Genomic DNA, 6,293 nt, shown 5'->3' on the forward strand with positions numbered 1-6,293 from the left:
TTAGTTACTGTTCACAAAATTGGTTTAAAAAACAGATTCGCATACTGGGGTTGTTCCAAACACACCTAAAAGTTTTTCAATAACTGAATCAAATATCAGTTTTTCGGGGCTCCTGGCTGGTTCAGTCAGTAGAGCATGGGACTCTTACTCCCAGGGCTGTGAATTCTTGGTCCCAAATCGGGTGTAGAGATTGCTTAGGGGTTGTGAGTTCGAGCCCCACGTTGGGTGTAGAGATTGCATAAAAATAAAATCTTTTAAAAAATCCGTTTTTAAGTTAACTAAAATTGAAAAAATAAATTTAAAATTCCATTCCTTAGTCACACTAGTTCAATAGCCACGTGTGACTAGTGGCTGCCATATTGGACAATGGAGGTATGAAGAGCCAATGATAGTATGTTCCAGCTTTTCTGGAACAGTCCTGATTCCAAATATTTTTTCCCACTGTCCCTTAAGGATGCCTGGCCTTGTCAAGCTGGATCGAGATTTGTCCTTACCGTATGTGAGTGATACGGGTGATATCTGGAACCCTGGCATGGACCGCCCTTCCCCGGAACCTTCAGGAGTAACTCTCCCCTCAGCCTGCTCTGTGTCTTTATTCCCCTGGCTCCGAGGAAGATGGCAATGCCTTCTCCTATTCTGTGTGGGACCCACACACGACAATGAGGCCTACAGCGCTGTTCTAGAAAGCAATTTGGCATTACATTACAAAAGCCCTGAATATCTTCATAACCATCAACCACGGAGGTTCCCTTCTATGACTTTAACCCAAGAAACCAGAAAGGTACGCTGAGATTCATGAGCAAGCATTGTTCAAAGGGAGATGAGTTTAATGAAAACCAAATTGAGTTCAATGTAAATGCCCAACAGTTAAGGAAACGGGTTAACTAAATGATGGCACATCCATCCTGGCAGATGTTATGCAGCCATTAAAATTATGAAACAATATTAGGAGAAAAAACAAGAATGTCAATATTATATGCCAAATAGTCAATGAGAACGAGAAGCTGTAGTTTCAGTATGACAGATTTTTTTTTATTTTTTATTTTTTTACCATTTATTGATTTATTAGAGACAGTACGAGACAGAGCATGAGCAGGGGAGGGGCAGGGGGGGGGGGGACACAGAATCCGATGCAGGCTCTAGGCTCTGAGCTTTCAGCACAGACCCTGACGCGGGGCTCAAACTCACGACCTGTTAGATCATGACCGGAGCCCGAGTCGGTCGCCCAACCGACTGAGCCACCCAGGCGCTCCCAGTATGACAGATTTTTATCTAAATCAGGCCAGCAACACCCCCTACCAACCACCCTTCCCCTGGACAATTGCAAAACAGGATCATAACAGGTCAGGCTACAGAGTGAAAAATACCAGAGCAAGTGTCATTCTGGGGGCAAAGACAAGGTCTACAATAAATCAAACCATAACAGAGCTGTCGGCATCAGTAATCTGAAAAGTTCCTGACCCGTCGTCCTTTGTCCCATCACAGTCACCCAGCTCTGTAGGCTGAGGGAAGGAAAGTTGCGCCCCTGGGGAGAGATAAACACGGGAAGAAGATGATGATGAAGAGAGGCTATAAATCCATGGTCTTGGCACCTTTGTTAAGTGTGTGAGTATAAGCACCGTTCCATACAGAAATCCTTGTCAAATTGTGGTCATGTTCTGTCCCCATTTTAAGGCACTTAAAAGCACACGAGCTCATTTGATGTATTGGAGATTTGTCATCAAATGTCTAGGGAAGTGTAATTGGTCATACTTCAATGTTTAAGCATTGGGGGAAATCAAATTTGTTAATTTCTTACATTTCCATTTCAGTGGTAATGACTACTGCAGACATTTGGAATTGTTCATGGTTTGAAGGTTATAAAGTAACATAGTAGTGGGTATTCCTTCCCACAAGCAAAAGCGCCTCATGCGTTAAAGAATCCTGTCCACATACAAGATGTACAAATGTGCAGTCACAATAACGCACACACACAACACACATACAAACTGACAGGAAGGAAATAAACCAAGACGGTAGCAGTGGTTATCTCTATTCTGTGACATGACGGGTTGACATTTATTTTCTTCTTCTTTACAGTGTTGTTCCCCAAACTCTCTAAAATAGGACCCTATCACCATTATAACTGGAAAAAAATGAAGTCTGTTACTAAAGAAGTCATGAGTATCTTGTGGAGGTGGAGTTTGCCCAAGTGCACGTAATGTGACTGCCAACAAAATCCAAATCAGCTCCAGAGGCCCCATATCACCGCAGGCAAAAGATTCTTGTTCTTGCCATTATGGTATCTCAGAGTCTCCTGGTGTAAAATCATCTCCTTTTGGATAATTACTTCATCTTTGGGTTTCTCCATAACTACAAAGTTTTTCCTTTCACCATTCCAAGATGGCGACTTCTTGCAAGGGAAAGTTCCTTATTTTCAGATCTTCTGACTCAGTTATATGATGCTTGCAGGTTGGAGGCTCTGGCCGGCTGCCGTGGTCTTACCTGGTTCTCCCTGAGGCTCCTGCTTCCCCGAGGCCTGATCCCCCATTTGATCCCCAGTTTGAGAAGTCCATCCTTCAGCTTTGGTCACTCTGCCATTTGCCATGGTGACAACCTAGTGAACTCACCAGGTAGCACCCCAGCTACTTTTTGGGTCTTCCTGTGGCACACAGGAACTTCTGGACCTCCTCCACATTTCGTGCTGGACCGTATGTCATGAACCAGGGATTCTAATCTCACATCCAGCATTCCAAGCACCTCTCTCAACCATTTCTACTCTATGACTTGGGCGCCATGATGGATTCAATGTCAGGCTGAGCCCAGGGCTCCTCTGAAAGAGAAGACTCCTTAGGCTACACTCAGGGACAGGGGGGTACAAGTCCTGATGTTCTCAGAGTGCTTAAAACTACTGGGTGTTTCTACCTTCCCTTCCCTACTGGGGTTTGATCCCAATGGGTAGAGTGGGGGGAACCAGCACACTCAGAACTTGACCCCACTTGCCTTTTCTTGCCCTATTTCTCATTTCTTTCTCCAAGTCACAAGATACCCGTTCTTCTTCCTGTGAGGTAGAAACTTCCCTTTTGTCCTATCTGCATTCTGCCCTCCTCTATGATTCACCAAACGATCGTCCAACTTTTCTGAGCTTTGATCTTTTGATGTGTGAAAACTCCAGCCTTGGTAGTTTTAAGAAAACCCTTTCTCTCTCTGAAAAGTCTGACTTACAAGACCCGGCGTCTTGTATGAGATTTTAAGACTGCTTCCAAACTCAGAGCAGAGAAATGGCCTCTTTGATTCACACTGTAGCCACCTTCCTCTGCCTTGGAGAGTCTTGCCTCTGCCTCCTGGCCCATGCTGATTGGCACAAGCCTGTAAGAAGGGAAAGAACAGATTATGGAGAAATGAATATATAGTAGGTGATATTCAAAACATTACCCACTGCATTATTTAAAAACAGAAATACAGGGGCACCTGGGAGGCTCAGTCGGTTAAGCGTCCGACTTCGGCTCGGGTCATGATCTCACGGGTTGTGAGTTCGAGCCCCGCGTCGGGCTCTGTGCTGACAGCTCGGAGCCTGGAGCCTGCTTCGGATTCTGTGTCTCCCTCTCTCTCTCTCTCTGCCCCTCCCCTGCTCATGCTCTGTCTCCCTCTCAAAAATAAATAAACATTAAAAAAATTTTTTAAATAAAAATAGAAATACAAACACGAACCAACAATAAATATCACTCTGTACCTATCAAATAAGGAAAAGTGTTAAAATCTTCATATCTAACGCCAGTGAGAATGTGCTGCATCGCATTTGGTGAGAGCATAAATCTGTGAAAGCGGTTTGGGATCTAATTTAGCAATCCATAGCCCTCCAAGTTGAACGGATACCCTTTGCAGGAGTGGATATTCCTGGGAGTAGGCCCTCACCCATTTTCAGGGGGAATACTCATGTGCTAAGTTGTTTCCTACCACCCCATGCACCTGCTGAGTGGACAGGCGTGTAACCAGAGCCTTCAAAACATTTGGGGTTGCAGAGGGAGTATACAGGAGACATAAACCCACTCACTCCTCCCATGAGAATGGCAGTGGGCACCTTGTGCCCAGCAGAGCCTTGTCTTTTAAGGCTGTCCTTGCGGGGACTTGGGGGACCTGGGAAGCCTTACCTGTCTCTGGAGGCAGGCAGAGTTGCCTCCTGCTTTCTAGAACCATTTCCACGTGTTCCCATAACCGTCCTCACTCCAGAGACGTGACTTCCTCCACTGATGTCTGTTGCAAGTTTCCACTGGGCACGTCACGTCCTGTGGTGGCACGTCCTCGTGGCTTCTTGACACGGCCTTCCCGAAAAGACTCTCGCAGGGGCTCTTGGAAAGACTGCGCTTCTGCCAACAGTCAGGTCATCAAGATCCACAGCTGTAACCATGGGGAAATATTGCAAACTAGATCTGCCTCTGCCATCAAAACGGTTTAATCCACCTTCCCACCAATGCCTGAATTTTTGTCAGCCCCATATTCCCAGAAACGCTTCATCATCACCATAAGATCAAGCAGCACCTAAGACGATAAATCCTGGGTCGGTGAGTAGATTTCCCGGTATTTCTACATCACGTTCATTCGAGCTGTTCATTGAGCCAACGCATATTCTTTGAACACCAGCTGGATTCCCTGTCTTAACATTTGTGGATCGGGGAACTGGGGCTGAGGCTGAGCCTGGCTTAACCCCTGACCTGGATGGTCAGAAGGGAAGTGGGCAAAGGGGTGGCCCAACCCGACTCACTGTTAAATCTTGAACAAATGCCTCTGCATTCTTGGAGCCAGACGTCTGAATTCACCTTTGGAGGAAGTCTGCTTTTTTGGGGCGAAAAACACTAATGGATGTATGAGTCAGGACTTTTTTGATTGTTGAGGGCATAAAGCTATTTCAAACCAGCCTGGGCCAAAAGGGGGATTTTCTGGATTAAGTAATTCAGGCCCAGGAGGTGGGACCCCAGGAGGCCTCGGGGGAAACGGGAGCTAAGACTCATGACTCTCTCCCTCTGTCCCTCTGTTCCTTACCCCTGCTGTTCTCGGCCCCTTGGCTTCCCCCAGAAGGATGGAACCAAGTTCACAGCCATCGTCCTCCTCATCCTGGCTCCCCCCACACCTGCCCATTCCAGAAGACATCCAGGGAATGCCTACCTTCAAGTCTCTGTGAGGCATAGAGAAGGGGGAAGCAGGCCCAGCGGTAACAGTAGGCGAAGGCAGAGGTGAGGTGGGGGCAAATGGAGAGCATGTCTAGGTCTCACAGGCTCCACAGGACCCCCGGGAAGTGAGACGAGGATCAGGGCTGCCATGGACCGTTGTGTAGGTTATGCACTGCATGACTCTAGGGACACCACATGCTGGTGGGGCTGAACCCATCTCTCCGGAAGAAATTCCAGGGTGTTGCCCATGCTGAGAAAACAGACTACAGGTGACACAAGCCACAGACACTTGAGCAGGGATGCAGTACCAAGAGCCAATACCCAAAGATGGGTCAGATGAGCTGTCCCTCAACCCAGACCAGTGGGAGCCTGCAGAGAAGGACAACCCTACAGAACCCTCCTCAACTGCTCTCATATCGAGAGGAAAAACACTAGGGAAGATGCCTTCCTGAGGACAAAGGGCTTTATTTGGGAGCGTGTGCTCTACATTGGCTGAAGGACATAGTGTATACAAAGCTTTTGGTAAAGTGTTTATTCAAGGATCAGAAAAGGACATAAATCATAGGTGCCCAATTTGGTGCATTTTCATGATAAAGGAAACACACCCATGTAATCAGCACCCAGATCAAGAATCAGGACTTACCCGCACCCAGTGTCTCCCTAATTCCCCTTGCAGGCTTTACCCCCAAGTCAGTTGTACACATTTTTGTATGTAGGATATGAATGTGTGATATGATATGATATGATATGATATGATACGATGATATGATATATGATAGCTTCAAACCGCATAGACTGGTTCTGCCCAGTTTTGAAGTTTATACCACAGAAGGTGTACTTGGTATTCTTTCGTGATTGGCTCCCCTGGCCCACCATCATGTTCGTGGTAGGTGCCCATCGCGTGTGTGGGATCTCACCTGGTGTGGGACGCATCCCGTCTCCTGCGTTCCCATTGCCTGTGTGGTGTCTTCTAGTGAAGCGAGTGTGCCTGTCCCAGTCAGCTCAGGCTGCTGTAACAAAATACCACAGACCAGGGTTGGGGGGTGGGGAGGGGCTTAAACCACAGCCATCTATTCTGGAGGCTGGATGACCGAGATCAAGGTGCCAGCACGGCCGGTTTCTCCTGAGGCCAGCTTGCAAGATGGC

At 47.1% G+C, this 6,293-nt stretch overlaps 1 long non-coding RNA gene across 1 annotated transcript; it reads right to left on the bottom strand.

Annotated features, from left to right (window-relative positions):
- Nucleotides 1-457: 457 nt before the first annotated feature.
- On the bottom strand, nt 458-5,896 carry LOC128314912 (uncharacterized). Its single transcript, XR_008297175.1, has 3 exons — nt 5,143-5,896; nt 4,131-4,809; nt 458-3,348 (listed from the first exon to the last, which is right to left on the bottom strand). It is a non-coding gene; the product is annotated as an uncharacterized LOC128314912 (long non-coding RNA).
- Between the last annotated feature and the right edge of the window lie 397 nt (nt 5,897-6,293).

This window comes from Acinonyx jubatus, chromosome A2 (genome assembly GCF_027475565.1).
Source record: "Acinonyx jubatus isolate Ajub_Pintada_27869175 chromosome A2, VMU_Ajub_asm_v1.0, whole genome shotgun sequence".
In the NCBI taxonomy this organism is placed as follows: Eukaryota; Metazoa; Chordata; class Mammalia; order Carnivora; family Felidae; genus Acinonyx; species Acinonyx jubatus.